Below are 21966 nucleotides of genomic sequence, written 5' to 3' on the forward strand. Positions count from 1 at the left end.
TTTCACTTTATTATGTTCATCTTTGATGTGGAACATTTTTTATGGCCTTCTGCTGTGACTCATTTTGGTGCTGAGTTATCTGCTTCCTTGGAGCCCAGCCCTTCCTTTTAAGCTGTGGTATTCAGGCTCCCCAAAGTCAGCTTGCCTACGGGTAGAGATCACAGCAAAATGTGCAAATGGTATTCCAACTTCTAGGTAAAAACAGACAACTAAAATTAAAAACTCTACATCATGTAAGTCACCTGGAAAAAAAAACCCACAAAAATATAGAAAAACAAAACCCGAGGGCATTTGTATATTCCTGTTAACTCTTGACTGGCTAAAGGGAGTTATCTTTTCTGCAGTGATAAAAAGGTGGCCCAAGACAATCTCCCTATCTTACAAAAAGTTCTGAAGTTTTACCGTGGAGTCCAATTAAACTGGCATTTAACTTCAGAAACTACATCCCTGTATGATGTAATCATCACAACCAAATACAAATTAATTAATATATATGGACAAAGTTTAAAAGTTCAATATTAAAATAGAATAGGGGAAAAGGGAAGTAGGAAAAGTTTAGAGTCCTCCATGCATCCTTCATTTATCACCAAGAGATTTGCTCCTTTGCTCCTTCTGTTAGTGTCAGAGTTTCTCAATTTTCAGTGTGCTTATGAATTGTTATTATTGTTTATCCCAAACACATATTTTGTCTTATAGGTGATTTAAGAGCTCTAAAAGGGATATGTTAACTATCTTCAGAAACTCACCTCTAACAATATTTCTATACCTATATTATACAAGAAAACTAATGAAGATTGACAGTCAAATTCCTGGAGAGACCTTTGACCCTTCTCTGTCTTAAATTTTTCACTTCTGAAATAGAAAGCCGGGTCCCTAGTCATCTTATCCTGCACTTTGGGCATAAAGAAGCTTAGGTCCAAAGCGCCATTACTGTACTCATGATGACCCCTTGAAGGCACATCAGTAGGGCTGTCTGGACTGTGACATGCCATCAGACATCATTTAGGGGACTTCAAGTCTGGCTTCTTGCAGAGATGCTGTGGGATGCCTCAAAAACTTCCTGCATGGCTAGTGTAACTATGGGGCTTTAGATCTTTGTTAAATACAAGCAAACATTAACAGCAGCAGTGGAGAGGGTAAGTTGCCAATCCTCCCAAATTTCTCTTCCAGGCAGGGGGTTGTCCTGCCACTCTCAGAACTGGCTGTCATCTGCTGCTCTCTTGTCACACTGACACGGCCCCCTGGCTGGGCTGATTGGTCGCTGGCAATAACTGATATGGAATACTGATGTTCTCTCCGGCAGTTCCTTCCACTCTAAAGAGACTCCTTTTCATCCCTCTTCTCGCTTTTCCTAGCCCAGCCTAGTGCCCACCCTCCCCCGACCATGCCTCCCCTGCACCTGGGGAGGGGGAGGACCAGTCCTGGGCGTGATGCTCTGAGACGGTGGTGAAATCCACCAGGCTGCTTTCACTCCGGCTCGCTCTCGGGAGAGTCCTGTTCCAGACTTCTCAGGGTTTTTACAGCACAAACAACTGCATACGGCCCGAGGGGAGGCTGAAAAGGACTTGTGTGTGGTGGTTTTATTGCCTGTCATCACTTTGCTGGCCTCCTCCCGACTGGAGCCTGGAGGTTCACAGTGGATTTCTTTCTGCCCAAGACACCAAGGCATTGAGGAAGGATCCCTTCTCCTTCTGTTGACTCTTTCTATTTTTATGGTAAGTGCTTACATTGAATGAGCTGCTCTGTTGCTGCAGTGAACTGAACCGTTCGTTCCCCCTCTTTCCAGCTAAGCTTAGTGACCTTCCTTCTGCATTTCCTCTGTTTTCATGGATCTTGTCTGGGATGATCCAGCTTCAAAAATGCCAGGGGTCATTTGCCTGGAGTGTTTGTCTTTTTATCTTTTTTCCATAAACGTGAGCTCTTCTGCTGTGATACGAATATAAGTGCTCTGTCTTTGTCCTTGAAGCAGCAGCCGGGGAAATGTGTTCACGATGGTAAACTGCAGCAGCGTGCAGGGAATCTGTGGAGGATGACTGACAAATTTGGGCAGGATGAATCCTCAGTGTGCGGGGGGGCACTCACTCAGAATCAGAAGGGCTGGGGGTGACCTGCCCCCATAGCAAACTCTTCCATCTTTCTGGGTAAAGATGAGCACACACGTGTGAGTTATGTTGAGTCTGCTGTAGGCAGCTGTGCTTTGTGCACCTGCCCGTGTGGGTCCAGGATGACCCTATATCTTGTGGGGTTTACAACTTGGACAGGAACATTCTCAGCAGGAGGAATCCTGTGCTGGCAGACGGAGTAGACTGCATGACCTCATTGCTTCTTTCCCTTCCGAGTCTCAGGGTACCCAGTTCTGCAAACCATATTTTGCAGGCTCTTCAGAGAGTGGTAGGGCAGTGATGACAGGAACATTTTTGAGTTGACAACATAGTTTTGTCCTCCTGCTAGGAGATAAAATACTTTGAGGTTATTAGAATGGTTAGAATTTTCTAGGAGAACATAAGCAGGTTTCTGATTAAGACTATGGATGTGGCAGATTTTTTATTCCAGGGGCATTACTCTTACAATAGTGCTCTAATTTTTCACCTGGTCTCCTGAGGTTTGCTGCAAAGAGCACCACAACTTCAAGTCTATTACTGGCGACTTCTTGACGCCCAAAGGAAACCAAGAACATTTTAGTAGTTTCACTCCTGTGCATTGCAGGAGTCTCTCTTAACAGGTATTTTTTTTTTTTTTTTTGGTAGCAGGTGTGTCGAACTATTTTGGTCAAAGCATCATTCCAAAGAATAGCTTCGCAGTTGTAATTCTATTTAGTTATTTTCAAGTCTTTGACCGGAGGTGGGTTATCTTATTTGTGTAGGTTTTCCCATTCTGGTCCATTTCACTCTAGAGAGGGTTCTTGCCAAATGTAATTCAGTGTCTGATTCATAAGGGACTGTGTCTCTGATTCATACGATACTGAACTAATACAATGTGATTTTTTGTGATAAGTGAGGGGAGAAAATGTGGGGTAAAATTTCCAGTCTCTCCTACTGCTCTTTGGGAGTTTGGAATGTAAAGTTCCCTAACTGTCTTGCTCATTTTCACTACTTTCATGTCCACTGTTCATGTGGATTTTTCTTAAAATAGTGGTGATGACATCAGACATATGCCTTTACCCTCTTCTCTGGGTCCAAAGTAGATGCGTTTGTTGTTGTTCTGTTTTTGTTTCTTATTTCAGTGAAGAGTTCCTTGCATATGTAAAAGCATACATTTAAATAAAAAACAAGAACTTGTAGATGTTTACATGTTAGCCCTGTTCAAGAGTAAAACCAGCACAGAGGTTAACAGCAAAAAAAAAAATTCAAAACAATTTTTAAAATGTCAGCATTGCTTGGCTTAGCTGTTCTAATACCTACTCTTCCCTACACTTGATTGTGGTTCGCGGCAATACTGTATTGTAATTTGACTGTCAGACTCTGCTTCCTCTTTAATTCTTTAATGTTTAGCTGTTTACTTTCATCCTTAATTGTATGTTCTTACTTTGCTTAATCTTTTTTTCTCTTTTTCTCTTTTTCTAATTGAAAGGATGTTATATAGTGCCTGGCAACTCAACTGAAGATACTCATTAAGATGGAAAGAGTTAGAATCAGCTTGGGTGTCATGGAAATAGACTCAGTATTTCTCACTGCAGGCAATTTCAGAATCATTTAGAACATATTTCATTTTAATTAGTAGCAACTTTAGCCTTGAGAAAAAACATTATTTAGGTTTCCTTTATTTTGCTAAACAGATTGTTTACCTATGGAATCAGAATTGTATATATATGTGCAATTGTTTATATATGTGTATATATATATATACACACACACACACATATAAGCATGTACACAAATGTACTGTTGTTTGTACTGTGTCAATTGTATATACTTAAAAAAATAGTTGTAGCGTGCCCATTTAGAGAACAGAAGGAAAATTCCTCAGATATTGCTTTAACTGGCTATTTTTTTTTTTTTTTTTTGGTAAGGATTTCCCCACTTCCTAGACCCCACTTACAGATAATGCCTTTAAGAATTTCTTTGAATTGGGAGAGTGCATTCTTCAGCATTTCCTTGTCTCACAGCATGGTGTCATGTTAATTCCTTTTCAGGGTCTCTGAAAGCAGCATAGAAAACTACTGCAGGAAAAATTGATAAAAGCTGTGCTGAGCGAAGCCTGTAGCCTCTTGGTGTGATGAAGTCACTGCAACATTTTGTGTCTATTTATTTTGCTGCTATGCCTTGCAACTGATTTTGCTTGCAGGCTTAGCAAGTTGAAGTTATTTAAAATGGGTCTGGAAACACCTAGATTGGTGTAGATGCAGTTATTCTTTTTTTTTTTTTACACTCTTTAATTACGACTATCATCAAAACTGTGCTTTCACTGTTTCTTTTGGTGGTGGTTTAATTTGAAACTTTCAGCTTAAATTATGAACCAAGTCTCCATTTTAAAGTCCTCTTGCCTTCTGCTTTCTCTCTTCTTCCCTTTTGCCATTTTATATATGTGAACATGCCTACATGTACACAGACAAACTCAGTCAGTGAAAAATGTACAACAATTAATGAAGAGTTGATTACAGCTTTTCTTTTAGTAACCAAACTCCAAATGTTGAAACCATAATCATGTGACTGAGGAAAGAAATTGTTTCTGTTAGTATAAATATAACCTCATACTTCTGCAGGTATTCTTGTCATCGAAACTGTTTTCATAGTTGATTACCAGGACCAGAAATAGAATCCATTTTGCATTTTAATTAATGACATTCTGGATCTATCTAGGTTGGACTTCGCTCAAACCTTGATATGTTTACTGTCTAAAAGGTCTTTGTGTTAAGAGGGGGAGTTTATGGGTGTTATAAAAGTAAAATCATTTGATTATGTGATACAGCCTTTCTTTGGTAACTGAATGAACCATATGATTAGGATGTTGGCTGAATTTTTATGTTGCTTTTCCCAATATTATTTAGCCAATATAATCCCTTTTACCATCACTTTGAGCCCCTTTTACCATCTCTTTGAGCCCCTTTTACAGAGTACAAAGAGTTATGTGCGACTCCCACATGAGGCTTCTTAGAGGGAAGACTGTTCTTCAGCAGAGATTCAGAACTACTTCTAGCACCAGCTCTGGTAATCTACTTTGAAAGGAACTTGCAATTCAATTGGCAACTCAGGCAGATTGTATAAAATAGGAGAAATGCTTCATGAGCTGTGTTGAATACTGTATTTTTGATCTGTGCCTCCCTACTAAATTCATTTAGGACTGTCATTACTAGATCAGTTTTGCAGGGAAAGAAACATGTCCTCAGTAGCATAATAATCTATCCAGACTGTCATAAATGTTTATGTTGCAAGTTATACTTCTTAGGAGTGAGAGGGAGATGGCAGAATTTTGGAGGAGAACCAAATCACAGCCCCAAAATAATGCAAGACGAAAGGGGAACATTCTTCCTATGTTTAGCATTTAATTCTCCAGTCAGGCTGTTTGCTCTTAAGTCTGAAGAGCGAAGAAATGTAAAAACACATAATGACAGGTTTTGTGGGCTTTTTCTCTAATAGAAATCTTTAACCCTTAATTAGGCATCTGCCGACTGACCATTTGGTGTGTGTGAGCCAGCAGCCATTCTTATAGAAAGCAGACATAATGTAATACAGTAGGAATTCAGTTACTTACATCTTTCCTGTTGATCCCCCATGGGGGGCCTGCTGTGAGTGTCAGAGAAGGAATGAGTGTCTGGAGACCATCAGAGACCACAGCCAGTCACAGAGAGATATCTTCAAGCCCCTTGAATTCCAGTTCAGCCCCCACCACTAACTGGCTGTGTGACTCAAATTCTGTATCTGTTACATGAAGCTTGGACCAGATAATCCAGAGGACTGTAACCCAGCCATTAAAAATTGTGAAGTATTAATTCACTTCTATTTGCTACTAGATGAATGATTATTTCTAAGACAATTGACCCATATTAGACATTCCTGGAGGGAGTAGGCTGTACCTTCCTTTGACCCTGCAAAGCCCCCAGAACTGTGACAGTGACATGAGCATCAGTGTTACTCAGAAAAGTGTGATCATGGTACCCTTCACGAACAGGGCGAATATGTATATGATGACTGTCTGCTTATCTTGGCACATTTTGGAAAGTCTCTTGTGATTATCAAAAAGGACCTTGGCCAGGCGTGGTGGCTCATGCCTGTAAATCCCAGCACTTTGGGAGGCCGAGGTGGGCAGATCATGAGGTCAAGAGATCGAGACCATCCTGGCCAACATGGTGAAACCCTGTCTTACGAAAAATACAAAAATTAGCTGGGCATGGTGGAGCGCGCCTGTAATCCCAGCTACTCGGGAGGCTGAGGTAAGAGAATCACTTGAACCCAGGAGGCGGAGGTTGCAATGAGCCAAGATTGCATCATTGCACTCCAGCCTGGCAACAGAGCAAGACTCCGTCTCAAAAAAAAAAAAAAAAAAAAAAAAAAAGGGACCTTAAGGAACAACTTACCTAATCCTCTCATTCCACAGAAGTTAAGGAAGTGATGTGACTTCCCCAGGGCTGGAGACTCACATAGCACCTGGGCAGGATGACTTTAGTGTAAGGTGCATTCATTTACTCAGAACCCTGCTCCATTCCCAGTGTGGGGCCCCTTCCATGATACACAGCTGACACTGTGCCATTCATTGTTCACAGATCTGCTTTGTGGCATCTATCTCACTGGTGTCCATTATTTCTGGGTTCATTTCATGCAGAATTATGTGGCTGTACCAGTCAGAGTGAGTCATATCAAGCAAATGTTTATGGTAATTTGTTTATGCTTGTGTGGAAATGCATTTTTATGTTGAATTTCTCCTTTTCCTATAAACATTTAAAGAATTTTACAAAAGCTGGGCCGGGCGCGGTGGCTCATGCTTATAATCCCAGCACTTTGGGAGGCCGAGGCGGGCGGATCACGAGGTCAGGAGATCGAGACCACGGTGAAACCCCGTCTCTACTAAAAATACAAAAAGTTAGCCGGGCGTGGTGGCGGGCGCCTATAGTCCCAGCTACTCGGAGAGGCTGAGGCAGGAGAATGGCGTGAACCCAGGAGGCGGAGCTTGCAGTGAGCCGAGATTGCGCCACTGCACTCCAGCCTGGGCGACAGAGCGAGACTCCGTCTCAAAAAAAAAAAAAAAAAAAAAAAAAAAGAATTTTACAAAAACTATGCATAGTTTTTCCCCTTTGCTTAAACTATTTAAATGATCATTGACTTCTGTATAGAGGGGGTGATGTTTGTGAATTAATTCTTTCATCCATTCACTCATTTACCTGTTACTAACTGAGCACCTATTGTGTCCACCCTAATGCCAAGCAGTAGAGATCTAGTGGTGAGACAGCCAGACACATCCACTCCTCTTGAGGAGTTCAGAGTCTACTTACACTTCATGGAGTTGGTTGTCTTTTCATTGTCAGCCAGTGTTCTATTTACTGATTCACAATTTCTCAAAGAATCTGGTTGAAAAATAGTTTGCTTGGGCAGATTTTTTTCCCTGTGGTTATTCCATTGAAAAATTCTTTTTATAGAAGGGCACCTTTGCTGTCATTGTGACATGTATCTTCCAATTTTCGAAGATATTATTTTTAGCTTCTGATTTTGTGACCTGACTGAACAGAAGGGACAAATTAGCTAAACTTATTTGCACTATTGTTGATTCATGAAATGACAATTCGTGTCTTTGATAAAACTTACCTGTTTCCTAGAATCTTAAACTGACAGCCTGGATAGCACAGTATCCATGGAACAAATCACAGATTAAATACCACACTCCTTGGCCTTGCATATCAGGCCCATAACAGTATACAGCCCTTGCTTCCTTGTTCTATGTCTGGTTCTGAAGTTCCATGGAATGCTCTAGGAGTACCAAAACCATTTGCAACACTCAGAAATTTACAGTGCTTTCACTTGCCTCAGTGCCTTTGCACATGCTATTTCCTTTTCTCTCTTCAGACTAAACTTGCAAAGCAAATTCGATGTCATCTCCCTTGGAAGTGTTTTGACACTTGTCATCCTTATTGACTTCTTTTGCCCAACTATCTCTGTTGTTCTGTATCCCTCAGGACCTTACAGACTGTTTGTCTACTTGTCTCTCTCTCTCTCTCAAACAGACTTTTTTGTTTCTTGAGGGCAGGGACTATATGTTCTGTACCTCAAGTCTTGGTTTAGTGACTGCTGTAGAGCAGATAACCAATAATCCTTGAACAAACAGATGGGAATCACCATCTAAAACCTATGGTGCTGTCATTGGCAGCTACTGCTCTATGTGGAGAGTTTAATTTTTCAAACCAATGTGACGATGAATTATACTGAGAAGGATAAAGAGATTGGCAGACATCCTGATGTAGTCCATTAGAAATTCTATTCAAACCCCCAGGAAATGTTTCTGCTTTCAAATGGGTTTCAGTAAAGTAAACAATGAAAATGTATTAAGTGTCTTCTATAAGCAAAGCATTGCATTAAGTACCAAAGAATGAAAGATTTTTTTTTTTAAAAAAAGCACAATTCCTGTCCTCCAGAAAGCCACAAACTAGTGAGGGTTTGTCCCATGTGTCAGTGACTGGTAATGAGGCGGACTGCTACAAACAGAGATTGTAGTCAGCTGTATACTTGCAGATAAGGCAGGGAGTAGAAAGGGCATTCTAGACAGAGGGGCTAGCTTGAGAAGGAACTTAAAGTTATGATGGTTGTGTCAGCAATCAGGTGACTTTGATAGAACAGGGGCTGGGGGGCGGGGTGGAGGGAAGGTGGAAAATGCAAGGAAAGATGAGGAACCTTGCATGGGAAGACGGGAATGGTATCAGAAATTCTAAATGCTGTTTATTATTTTTGAAAGTTGGAGGATAGTTAATAGGGTCTGGAAAATGCCAAATGGAAATTTGTTTGGAATCTCTCCTCAGGTTTAATTAAATCAAAAGTCTGTATTCCGCAGGGAAGGAGAGCAGTTGCGCAGTACATAACTGCGTAACACGTTTTTTTCTCACCCATCCCTTTTGCCCTTGAGGGTACACTTTGCCATTCAAAGTCATCACAAGGAAATGAAGCCAGGAAGTCTAACTTAAATCAATCAGTTTAGACCTGAAGGGAGTTTAGCATTGAGATCACTGAGGTGCTTGTTAACAAACTGTCCAGCGTGTGGAAAACCCCCTGGGTCTTTGGTGCTGTATTTCTACTGTAAAAATTTAGGTATTTTTTTGTTTGACAATTAACTTCATGCTATTTACAAGGAATACAGTTGTTTTATGAACCAGTGAGATATGCGTGTGTAAGTTTGTTTCATGTAGGTGAAAAAGTGGCTTGGAAAATTCTGTCTGTAATAGATTCAATTCATCATCAAAATATGATTTCTGCTTGCCTTGTCCCTCCTTTCTTTTTCCTAAAAGAATGAGTGAACATATTCTTAGGGAATGGTAAGTTGGTAGGTTTTCTGCATCTTATAATTAGATCTGACCAGATGACTCTCCACCTTGAAATTAATCTAAAAAGATTGAAGAATTTGGAGGAAAATCTCTGGATATCTTGACGAGAGCATGAAAGCAAATAAATTTTGCTTGTGGAGTGAGATGATGTGGTAGAAAAGAAGCTGCATTCATTCATTCATTTATTCATTCATTTGCTCACTCCACAAGTACTTATCGATCACGTACTATGTTTCAGGGACAAGAAACAGCAGTGGACAAAACAGTCAACTTCCTGCCTTCATGGAGCTAACATTCTGGTCAGAGTGGGAGGGGGAGACAGACAAACACGTTAGCAAATACGAAGCAAGTCAGATGGTGATCAGTGCTATGGAGGGAAAAAAATGAAGAATGCTTTGGCTGCTATTATCTTCACATTTGGTTCTCTTTAAAGTTATTTAACTTATGCATTATGTTTAGGTTATTTTCTTCTCTCCACTCATTGTTTTTAGCTGCCTATTTTTATATTCACTTTCTGACAATTCTATGATAAACCACCATCTTGAGGGTTTTTTTCCTCCTAGATAAAAGCAGTTTTTGAAATAATTGGAGTACTGTGAACAAAAGTTATAATGAAGCATTTAGTTCTTGAATTGATTTAAAGAAAAGTACTACAGACATCAAAGCTCATTAGTATTTTTCTGAAGACTAAGGTTGTCAGAATTTAGAGAAACGTGGGATGGAAATGGATCTGTCTCTCACTTGACTCTGAGAGGAGCAGTTTGGGGTGTTCTGAGAGGTTGGGAGCTTGGAGTATAGGGAACTCCAACCCCGGGAGCAGAGAAACGGTGGGATCGCCCATGAGCAGAGCTCATTCAGAGAAGAGATGGGAGTGAATTAGAAAGTGAACATGTAAAAATTGAGCAAGGAATTTCTCTTTGGGAGGAAGGGAGGTAGGGAAGATAAAACCAGTGAGATAAATGTCAGTGAATAAACAACATTTACAAAAACAAATTCTGCCCAATATAGAACATCTGAGTGGGCCGGTTAGTGGAAATGGTGCCTCGAGATAAAAAACAATATTTAGGGATTTCCCAACATTCCCATCCTATATTTTGTGGGATCTTTAATTCAGCATCAATGTTCCATTTTACTGCAAGCAAGCCTTTAGTCAATACTTTCTACCTTGCTTCTAAAATAATTAGGATTTAAAGGAAAGTGTCTCCTAGTGTTGGAGTGCCTGGGCTCTGGGGCAGACAATGTACCCACCCTTACTCTGCCACTTACTCACCTTTGGACCTTGGGCAAGTGAGCTGGTCTCCTTGTACATCATTGTCCTCAATTATAAAAATGAGATTAACTAATAACCCCTACCTCAGAGTTGTTATGAATGATAAATGAAATAGTCCATGGAGAGCCCTTAGCACAGTGCCTGCAAGACGATTGCGTTATCTAACAATTGTTAACCTGTTATTACCATTACTTGTCTCTCTGGTGTTAGTGGTTTAGAGATGTTCTCGTGTGTATATATGTATTTTCTCCCTTAGCAGAGCTTTTTTTTTTTCTTCAACTTTTAAGTTCTGTGGTAATGTGCAGGATGTGCAGGTCTGTTACATAGGTAAACGTGTGCCAGGGTGGTTTGCTGCCCAGATCAACCCACCACCTGTGTATTAAGCCCAGCATCCATTAGCTGTTCTTCCTGATACTTTCCCTGCCCCCACTGACAGGCCCCAGTGTATGTTGTTCCCCACAGTGTGTCCATGTTTTCTCATCATTGAGCTCCCACTTATAAGTGAGAACACATGGTGTTTGGTTTTCTGTTCCTGTGTTAGTTTGCTGAGGATAATGGCTTCCAGCTCCATTCATGTCCTTGAGAAGGACATGGTCTTGTTCCTTTTTATGGCTGCATAGCATTCCATGGTATATATATATACCACATTTCCTTTAGCCAGTCTATCTTTGATGGGCATTTAGGTTGGTTCCATGTCTTTGCTATTGTGAACAATGCTGCAATGAACAAATGCATGCATGTATCTTTATAATAAAATGATTCATATTTCTTTGGGTATATACCCAATAATGGGATTGGTAGGTCAAATGGTATTTCTGGTTCTAGGTCTCTGAGGAATTGCTGCACTCTCTTCTGCAATGGCTGAAGTAATTTACACTCCCACCAACAATGTAAAAGCCGTCCATTTTCTCCACAACTTTGACAGCATCTGTTGTTGCTTGACTTTTTAGTAATCACCCTTCTGACTGGCGTGAGATGGTATTTCATTGTGGTTTTTGATTTGCATTTATCTAATGATCAGTGATGCTGAGTTTTTTTCATATGTTTGTTGGCCACATGTATGTCTTCTTTTGAAAAGTATCTGTTCATGTCCTTTGCCCACTTTTTAATTGAGTGGTTTTTTTTTTTTTTCTTGTAAATTTGTTTAAGTTCCTTGTAGACTCTGGAGATCAGATCTTTGTCAGATGGATAGATTGCAAAAATTTTCTCCCATTCTGTAGGTTGTCTATTTGCTCTGATGATAGTTTCTTTTGCTCTTCAGAAGTTTAGTTTAATTAGATCCCATTTGTCAGTTTTTGCTTTCATTACAATTGCTTTTGGCATTTTCATATGAAATTTTGCCCATGCCTGTGTCCTGAATGGTATTGCCTAGGTTTTCTTCTAGGGTTTTTATAGTTTTGGGTTTTGCATTTAAGTCTTTAATCTATCTTGAGTTAATTTTTGTATAAGATGTAAAGAAGGAGTCCATTTTCAATTTTATGCATATGGCTAGCCAGTTCTCCCAGCACCATTTATGAAATAGGGTATTCTTTCCCCATTGCTAGTGTTTGTCAGGTTTTTTCAGATATCAGATGGTTGTAGGGGTGTGGTCTTATTTCTGAGTTCTCTATTCTGTTCCATTGGTCTGTCTGTTTTTGTACCAGTACCATGCTGTTTTGGTTACTGTAGCATTGTAGTATAGTTTGAAGTCAGGTAGTGTGATGTCTCCAGCTTTATTCTTTTTGCTTGGGATTGTCTTGGCTATTTGGGCTCTTTTTTGGTTCCATATGAATTTAAAAAATAGTTTTTTCTAATTTTGTGAAGAATGTCAATGGTAGTTTAATGGTAATAGTATTGAATCCGTAAATTACTTTGGGCAGTATTGCCATTTTCATGATACTGGTTCTTCCTATCCATGAGCATGAGCATTGATTATTCCTATCCATTTGTTTATGTCCTCTCTTATTTCCTTGAGCAGTGGCTTGTAGTTCTCCTTGAAGTGGTCCTTCACTTCCCTTGCTAGCTCTATTCCTAGGTATTTTATTCTCTTTGTAGCAATCACTTTCTTCTTCCTGTTTGTGATTAATGATTTTAGGGTAAACCTTTTGGAGGGATCTCACTTTTTTTTATTCAGTCTCTTAGATGGTTATTATAATTTGGAATTTACTTAGATTTTAAGTCTGTATCACAGAACCTAAACAGTGGAATTGGAGGACCATGTGGCCACAAGGTCCCTGGGAGGAGGACCCACTAGTCACAGTAAGTGATATTGTGTCAGGAAAAGAGAAAAGTAAAGTGGAGGAGAAAAGGAGCAGCCTAACAGCAAATATGATCAATGTTCTTTTTCTCTGTTGCCATTCGGGAGGGTTTAGGGATGAAGGCTCCTTTTAGGTGGTGTGTAGTGTAGACAGGCTACAGCTTGCAATTTCCTGGAGGGAATAGCCAGGAGAGTGTGATTTGTATAAACAGGGGCAGGAGGCTAAGGAAGAATAGTTAGGTGCCAGTAAGTTTGTAGGAAAGATTTCTAAAAGTGGAATGCCTGGTTCACAGGGTATGCGAGTTTAAAAATTCTGATGGCTCTTACTGAATCACCATTAACAGAAGTGTGCCAGTTTACACTCTCATCAGCAATGAATCAGAATGCCTGTTTCCTCACACCTATGCCCACTAGCAAACATTTTGATCTTTGCTAATCTGCTGGGTGAAAAGTAGCATCTTATAGTTTAATTTGAGCATCTTTTCATGTGTTTACTTTGTATTGTATTTTCTTCTTCTATGAGCTAACTCTTTGTTCATGCCCTTTGCAGTCCCACTTTCAAATATTGAGTTTTGATTTTGATTTTTAGGAGGTTTTTTTTTTTTTTTTTTTTTTTTTTTTTTTTGTGAGACAGAGTCTCGCCCTGTCACCCAGGCTGGAGTGCCATGGCGTGATCTCGGCTCACTGCAACCTCCACCTCCCGGGTTCAAGCGATTCTCCTGCCTCAGCCTCCTGAGTAGCTGAGATTACAGGCGCCCACCACCATGCCCATCTAATTTTTGCATTTTTAGTAGAGACGGGGTTTCACCATGTTGGTCAGGCTGGTCTCGAACTGCTGACCTCTTATCTGTCCGCCTTGGCCTCTCAAAGTGCTGGGATTACAGGCATAAGCCACCGTGCCCAGCCAGGAGCTCTTTATGTACTAGAAAAATTCACATTTCCTTATGATTTTTTTACCAAGTGTTTCCCCTTATTTTTTTATTTGTCTTTGATATTGTTTATGGTATTTGAGGCATAATAAATTTTTATATAAAGTTGTCACATGTTTCTTTTGTACTTTCTGGGTTTTGTGTAATAATCAGAAAAACCTAACCTAACTCTGAAAACTCATGCTTCCACAATTTCCTTTTGTATTTTTATGTAAATAAAATCATACTTATTTGATTCATAATTATTTTTGATTAGTAATGAAATAGAAATTCCATTTTATTTTCCCCCAACAACTACCTAGTTCTCTCCAAACATTTCATGCACGATGTGTCTTTTCCTTGCTGGCTAGGTGGTGATTCTTGAGAAAGATGATTTTTACTTGGGCCAAGGCAGGGGTGACATGGAAGGGTATCATCATCTATGAAATCCCCTTATGTAGTTAGAACTATTTTTGGAGAGTCTGCTCCGTTTTCTTGACTTCCAGTTTGTTGCAGTTCCACACTGGTTAATCGCTCTAGTTTTATGAATTTTAATATATGATATGGCTAGCCTCACCCCTATTACTCTTTTGTTCCAGGATTTTTTTTGATCTTCCTACATGTTTATTTTTCTGAATAAACTTTAGAAATTGTCTCATTCTAAAAAACAATCATGTTTTGGGGAAAGGGTTAAATTAAATTTATAGCTTAATCTAGGGAGAATTTTTTTTAACTTTAAAGTTCAGGAGTACAAGTGTGGGTTTGTTACACAGGTAAATGTGTGTCAGGGTGGTTTGTGACACAGATCAACCCATCACCTGGGTATTAAGCCCAGCATCCATTAGCTATTCTTCCTGATGCTTTCCCTCCACCCCTGCCCTGAAAGGCCCCAGTGTGTGTTGTTCCTCATAGTGTGTCCATGAGTTCTTATCATTCAGCTCCCACTTATAAGTGAGAATACATGATGTTTGGTTTTCTGTTCCTGCGTTAGTTTGCTGAGAATAATGGCTTCCAGCTCCATCCGTGTCCATCCATGTCCCTGCAAAGGACATGATCTTGTTCCTTTTTATGGCTGCATAATATTCCGTGGTGTATATGTACCACATTTTCTTTAGCCAGTCTGTCATTGATAAGCATTTAGGTTGATTTCATATCTTTACTATTGTGAATAGTGATTCAGTGAACATTCACGTGCATGTATCTTTATGGTAGAATGATTTATATTCCTCTGGGTATATACCCAGTAATGGGATTGCTGGATTGAATGGTATTTCTGTCTTTAGGTCTTTGAGGAATCGCCACACTGTCTTCCATAATGTCTGAACTGATTTACACTCCCATCAACAGTGTATAAGCGTTCCTTTTTCTCCACAACCTCACAAGCATCCTTTATTTTTTGACTTCTTAATAATAGCCGTTCTGACTGGTGTGAGATGGTGTCTTATTTGATTTGCATTTATCTAATGATCAGTGATGTTGAGCTTTTTTTCATATCATTGTTGCCACATGCATGTCTTTTGAAAAGTGTCTGTTCATGTCCTTTGCCCACTTTTTAATGGGGGTGTTTTACTTGTAAATTTGTTTAAGTTTCTTATAGAAGCTAGATATAGACCTTTGCCAGATGTATAGTTTGCAAAAATTTGGGAGAATTTTTTATGATGCTGACCCAACCTGTCCCCACACAGGATATATGTTCCCATTTATTCAGATCTTCTTTTATGAATCTCCATTAGTTAATGTTTTAAAGTATTCTTCCTATATATCTTGGCACAGTATTTTTTTAAACATTATTTGCCATGGTTTACAAGTACTTGTTTAGTCTTCACATATTTCCAGAAGTATTGAGGAGTGAAAAAGAAATGGAAGTGTTTCTTTGACACTGTAAAATAGATTACCCGGGGAAAAATATTGAAACTTTGCATAAGTAAATGTGATTGATTCATTTTTTCTTTTATCTTTTCTGACTCTATATTTCGAATTGTTGATCTAACTATAAAAACATATTTGTTTTAAATTTGCAATTGAATTTAATAAGTGTTTTTTACACCCACAAATTCAAAGCACCAATTGCTGAGATTCTTTTGCAAAGTATTCCATATCTTTGTCTTATATTAATTCATTTGACTATTAATTAATTAGCTCATTGAGCACTTAATGAACACTTACTATAGACCAAATGTTAGAAATATGAAGACTAATAAGACATGATCCCTTTCATTGAAAAGTTTGCTGTTTACTCAGAGATTGAATGAAATGATGAAAAATGATGAAAACAAAGAATTATAATAATATAAGGTAATGTGCTTTACACTCTGGGAGGCCAAGGCAGGTGGATCTGGATCACTTGAGGCCAGGAGTTCCAGACCTGCCTGGCCAACGTGGCAAAACCCCATCTCTACTAAAAATACAAAAATTAGCCGGGTGTGGTGGCATGCACCTGTAATCCCAGCTACTCTGGAGGCTGAGGCAGGAGAATTGCTTGAACCCAGGAGGCTGAGATTGCAACAGCAGAGATCGCCCCATTGCACTCCAGCCTGGGCGACAGAGCAAGATTCTGTCTCAAAAAAAAAAAAAAAAAAAAAGGTAATGTGCTTTCATGAAAATATGTGTAAGGCAGAGTTGGAACATGGAGTCGGAGAGCCTCAAGCTGTCCTGGGGCAATCAAAGAAGGCTTTACTGAGCAAGCAGCATCTGAACTGAAACCATTTAGATGAGTTGCTACCAGGTGGGCAGATCAGGGGAGGCTTCTCCAGACAGAGAAACTAGCAAGTGCAACGGCACTGGGGCATGAATCAGCTACAAGTTATTCAGTCTCTGGGGCTTAGGAGATTAGGCTTAGCCAGTAGGCAGCTGCCAGATCTCAAATGCTTTATATGACATGCACAAGAGGTTGTACTATATTCTGTAGGCACTGGAGAAAATTGTGAGCAAGAAAAGGTCAGATTGTAGACTATGTAACTCTGGTAGCCATATGGAGAGCAAATTAGGAGGGTATGGGTATAACATCAGGGATACTAGTATGGAGATTATAACAATGTGCCCAGTTAGAGACTCTTTTCCCTTAAACTAGGACAGTGACATTAGGAATGACAGAGAGCCCCTATGTAAGATTTATTCATTCAACAATTATTTATTAGAATCACCTGTATGCTAGGTTTTGTGCTGGATGCTAGGCAAGCCGCAGTGTGCAAGATAGATATGCTCCTTGCTCCCAAAGATATCCCATTCAAATGGGAAGAGCCTGATAAGGTGATGTGTAAGTTGATATGTTAAGCAGTGGTATATGACGAAGCAGAATACAGCAGGATGAAAGGGAAAGGGAAGGTGGTTAGGAGTATGCTGATCAGGATAGTCCTCTGGGCAAGGTGATGTTTGATCAGGACCTGAGCTGGGGAGGGAGGGAGGGTATGAGCCAGGGAAATGGTGTCCAAGCAGAGGGAAATGGTGTCCAAAAGAGAAATGGTGTCCAAGCAGAGGGAACAGCCAGTGCAGAGGCCCTGAGAAGGGACTGTGCTTGGCATGGTTAAGGAATAATGAGGAGGCCAAAAGGGCTAGAGCAGAGTGGTGGAGGCAGTGGCTTAAGTATTTAGATTTTATCCAGAATGAGATGGGGAGCCAGGGCATTATTTTGCATACGGCAGTAGCATTATTTGACTGGCAGCCTTTAAAAGGATCTCGCCTGCTGCTGTGTGGAGAATAGAGGGAGTCAGGGTGTAAGTAGGTCAGTTACAAGGCTGGTGCAGAGGTCCGGAAAGGGAGGTGAAGATGGACCAGGATAGTGATTCTGGAGGTGGTGAGAGGTGGTAGAACTATGGATCTGTCTTGAACCTGGTACTGGAAGGATACAGGAAAGTGTGCATAGGAAGTAAAATGGATAAGTGTAGATTAGATAACTAACTGTAGACATACAATATTTTAAAGGGAGATGAGGGAAGAATAGCCACGGAGGGTCACTTTAGCAAGAGCAGTCCATATGGTCAATATGATGAGTGCACCATCATGAATTTTTGCAGGCTAAACTTTTATTATTTGTATACTTGTGAGCCACACTGGATTGTGTGACATGATTAAACAGAGAATTCCTGAAATTGCCTCTGGGAGGATGTGTTAAATAGGGTCAATCAGAAGTACGTAAATGCTGTCTACTCTTGAGCAATAAAATTTATAGAAGCCACACCTAAATTTAGCTTTAAGCAATTTCGGAGCCTGAGAATTTTCAGGAAATAGTAATCAAAGCCCTGATAATACAAGAAATTAACATCCTTGTTGGACTGACATGGGAGAGGAATAATTTGGGGGGTCACAGAAAAGGACTCACAGATCATAGATCTTGGGAATGTGGGGTCAATGAATTAAATACGGCTGAAAATTATAAATTACCTCACATACCCAATTGCTTTTAGCTAAAATCAAGAGAAGGGGCTTTCTAAAGCCTAGATACTTTTTTTTCCATTAGCAAAGGGTTATAAAATGTTCTGGAGACTTGAGTCAGGCTAGTTACCTTATCTTTGGAAGATATTCTTGAGTGATGCAGTGCTATCAGTTTCAGATAAGTATATTTTTGTAAATCAGGTGATGTTATGTAATGAGACTGACATTTGTAAAAGTTTTTTATGGATCCCAGCCAGGTGCCCCTTTTGTGGGACCCTGACTTTTGAAGGATTTTGGGCTGCTTATAAGGATTCAGAGTTCCCCTGCAAAATTGATGTTGGAAACCATACCCACAGTCTGTGCCAGTCACTGTGGACTGGATACATTTCCACAGTGTGAGATGAAATCAGAACTGAATGAGAGTGGCCACTGTTCTCTTGGCCATACCTGACCAAAGGTTCTAGTTTGACACAGATTATTATTCTTTAGTTAACTGTACAGTAAACCATGCACAGTCCTCATTGTAATTAGGTGGGTTCATTCTTTCTTAATTTTACCTGCTGTTGTTGTCATAAGTCACAAAGTTAAATAACTCTTCAGTTATTATTGTAGCCAGAGTGATGGATAAGATAGACTCCCCTAAACCATGGTAGTCGATGTAAAGCTTTTCTTCTCTTGCCCCCATAGTTAGCACTAACTGGCCCCTGTTTTGTATGACCTTATACAGGCTTATGTCATAGTGCTAATGATATACCACGTGTGTGTACACATATGCACATACCTACTCACATATACACATACACACACATATGTGTACACACACACACACACGTGTAATTCCTCTCCTCTCCCCCACAGACTGTAGTAGGCACTTTGAATCATGAATCATTCTTATTTTCTTTTTAATTATTAACACTTAGCTCAGCATCTGGCATAAAGTAGGAGCTCAAAACATGGTTGTTGATTGAAATCTAGAACTGGGTTTTGCATTTTCTTGTTATTGCTTTGTTGTTGTTCTGTTGATTAAGTAATCCTATACCTAGTTTAGGTTTAATTGCTTTAGAGACCCTGATGATTGTGCCTTGTATTCTTGGTCACTTGATTTTATGTGACAGTCTTCAGCATATTCATGACTCCAAGCTTTACAAAATAGGCAATATTTTATAGGGAAGTAGCTCTGTTGCCTTTCTGGATGTAGAAGCAGCATGAGATTATAGGATAAAACTCCAGTATGTATGTATTTATGTATATATATATTACCTTATGCATACATAATAATGTGTATACATACAAAATAATATGAAGTAAAAGTAGGTCAGAAGTAAAGAAGAGGTGGGAATAAAATGAAAGCAGGAATACAATTAAATTGCATGTCAGAATAACTTACATGTAAGATACAGAGGCCACCTTTAAAGGCTTTAAGCTTTCAATCAGCCAGAGGGAAAAGAACAGGCTTATGGGGGTAAAGATAAACCATTTGCTCAGGATGATTTTAACCATACTCTTAGCACCAACATCAGACAAGAATTTCTCCCAGGAGTCCCCATGAAGAGTACACTGTGTTTTGTTATGAAAATCATCAAGCTTTGCAAGGCTGATTCTCATAAGATACTTTTGTGTTAATAGCATTGCCTCAAGGCAAAATTTTGTAAAAACAATCGGCAAGGTTCTGTTTAGGAATCAGTTCTCTGCTGGTCAGTTTGACCCGGGGATATGAAAAGTGGATGGACTACTTGTCTTTAAGCAATCTTTCCTGTGTATTGTTTATCTCAAATAAAGCTTTGAAAATTGTTTTTTAACATTGAACTTGAAGTGGCATTACTCTTCAGCAAATAAGGGCCTACAGTGTAGCTACTATGCTGTGTAGCTAGTTAAGGAGAGACCTGGCGTCCTAGCAGTGTCAAATGAAAGCTGGTGTTAGCATCCGTATGAGGAAGCTGACTTGCCTAGCAAAGACATTTACCTGAATAGCAGGTTGCCCTCCTTATTTCCAAGGGAAGCATGGGAGAACCAAGCAGCTCAGCCAGGATTATGCATAGAAAATTGTTTGGACCCACGTTATTGCTCAGACAAATGGGTGATCCTCTCCAAGGGCTTTAAATAGGTCCTTTTGGGGCAGGGAACCCAGACACTTAGCAAAGTACAGAAGGTTTGAAGGGAATGAATTCCCAGAGTCTGGATTGTATGCTCAGTCTCATTTCTCACCTTCCCATTTACAATCCCTCTTTTTCCATTTTAGCAAAGCAAGGCATCCTTCTTATCCATCTCAAATCTTACTATAGTGCATTGTGCAGGGGTGTAAAAACAGCCTGGGCACCAAACAGAGCAGCAATTGGAAATATTTCTTTGCAGAGAAGTATGGTAGTGTGAACAATAAAAGACTTTCCAATATAAACATATGCTACATTGGGATAAAACTCTGTGGGGAAGTGGGCTGGATATGAGTTAAAGGAGAAAAACTAGCGATGTAAATTTTCCAACTGATAAAAAGGAGCTTGAGCTTGGTCAGATATCTTAAAAATGGTTGAACGTGAGATATGACAGTTGTGTTTTAAAACTTCAATGTTTATGTATGCCATAAATTATATTCTTTGTAATCCTATAAGCTTATGATGAAGTCAACTTAAAAATTCACTGAGTTGGGGCAGATCTTCAGAAGGGGATACATAGCTTTTTGTTTTGTTCTGTTTTGTTTTGTTTTGAATCTTTGGGCCATGCATGAGCAAACATGTTTGAAGACCACTCATCTACTGCATGTAACATGGCTCTCAATCAGTTCTCTAGCTCTTGCATCGACCTCAAGTGTTAGGTCAGCCTCTAGCTATAACTCCCCTCCCTGTTCTTACCACTACTTTATATATACTTTAATATAAGTCTAACAGATTGCATCCATGATTCCTCTCCCAAATAGGAAGATCTTTAATTCTCGAAAACGGTATACTATATACTCTGTAGTTTCCAGGAATTTTTTTGTGGTGCCTCATGTAAAGGCAAACTTTAAAAAAATTATTGAGATATAATTTACATATCATATAATTCACTCATTTCAAGTATAGAATTCAATAAGTTATAGTAAGTTTACCAAGTCGTGAAGTCATCATCATAAATCAGTTTTAGAACATTTTTGTCACCCCAATACGATTTATCATGCCCATTTATGTGAATGTTCCTATGTTTTTCTAATATTTAAGGGGCTACAAGTTCATATGACAACATGTGTAGAGAGCAGTAAGGATAGGGGAAAACAAGAGAGGCAGGGCCAGAATTTTATCATTTATGGAAGCATGAGTGCTAGCATCTTCTATTTTTATTTTTAAAAAACCACTCTGATGTTCTTCTCTAGTCCTTATATGTTTTTATTGATATAAATGTAACAAGATGTTAAGGCAGGACTCTGTCTATCTCAGTTTTGGCTAAGATCCCAATGGCCAAGAATACTAGATTAGGTTCCCCCATATCAGTTACCCATTTAGAACATACGAAACGTTGTATGGGAGTTAGTTATTGTCTGCTTCATAATATGTATGAGGTTGATGTTGGGGCCCTGGTGAATATGGGGGTGGGAGAAGGGTACTCCATCTTCACTTCAAACCAAGTGAAAGGAATCCTTATTGAGCTTGACATTATCCCCTCATGGGAGTTTGGGGACATGAGGTTCACCTGAACCTGTGGAAGGCTGTGACGAGAGCTGCCACTAAGAACAAAGTGGGAGAGGAGGCTG

General features: G+C 39.6%; 1 protein-coding gene across 4 annotated transcripts in view; it reads left to right on the forward strand.

Moving 5' to 3' along the window:
* ANO4 (anoctamin 4) overlaps positions 1-21966 on the forward strand; it is a 394030-nt gene that overhangs the window by 54765 nt on the left and 317299 nt on the right. For 2 of the 4 annotated variants that reach the window (XM_055236695.2, XM_055236696.2), the window contains exon 1: positions 1311-1715. The exons of the other annotated variants lie outside the window; for them this stretch is intronic. The gene's annotated coding sequence lies outside the window, so the exon portion shown is untranslated. Of the gene's footprint in view, positions 1-1310; positions 1716-21966 lie in introns of those variants that run through there. 4 annotated transcript variants of the gene reach the window in all.

The sequence above is a fragment of the Symphalangus syndactylus genome, chromosome 13 (genome assembly GCF_028878055.3).
Source record: "Symphalangus syndactylus isolate Jambi chromosome 13, NHGRI_mSymSyn1-v2.1_pri, whole genome shotgun sequence".
Lineage (NCBI taxonomy): Eukaryota > Metazoa > Chordata > Mammalia > Primates > Hylobatidae > Symphalangus > Symphalangus syndactylus.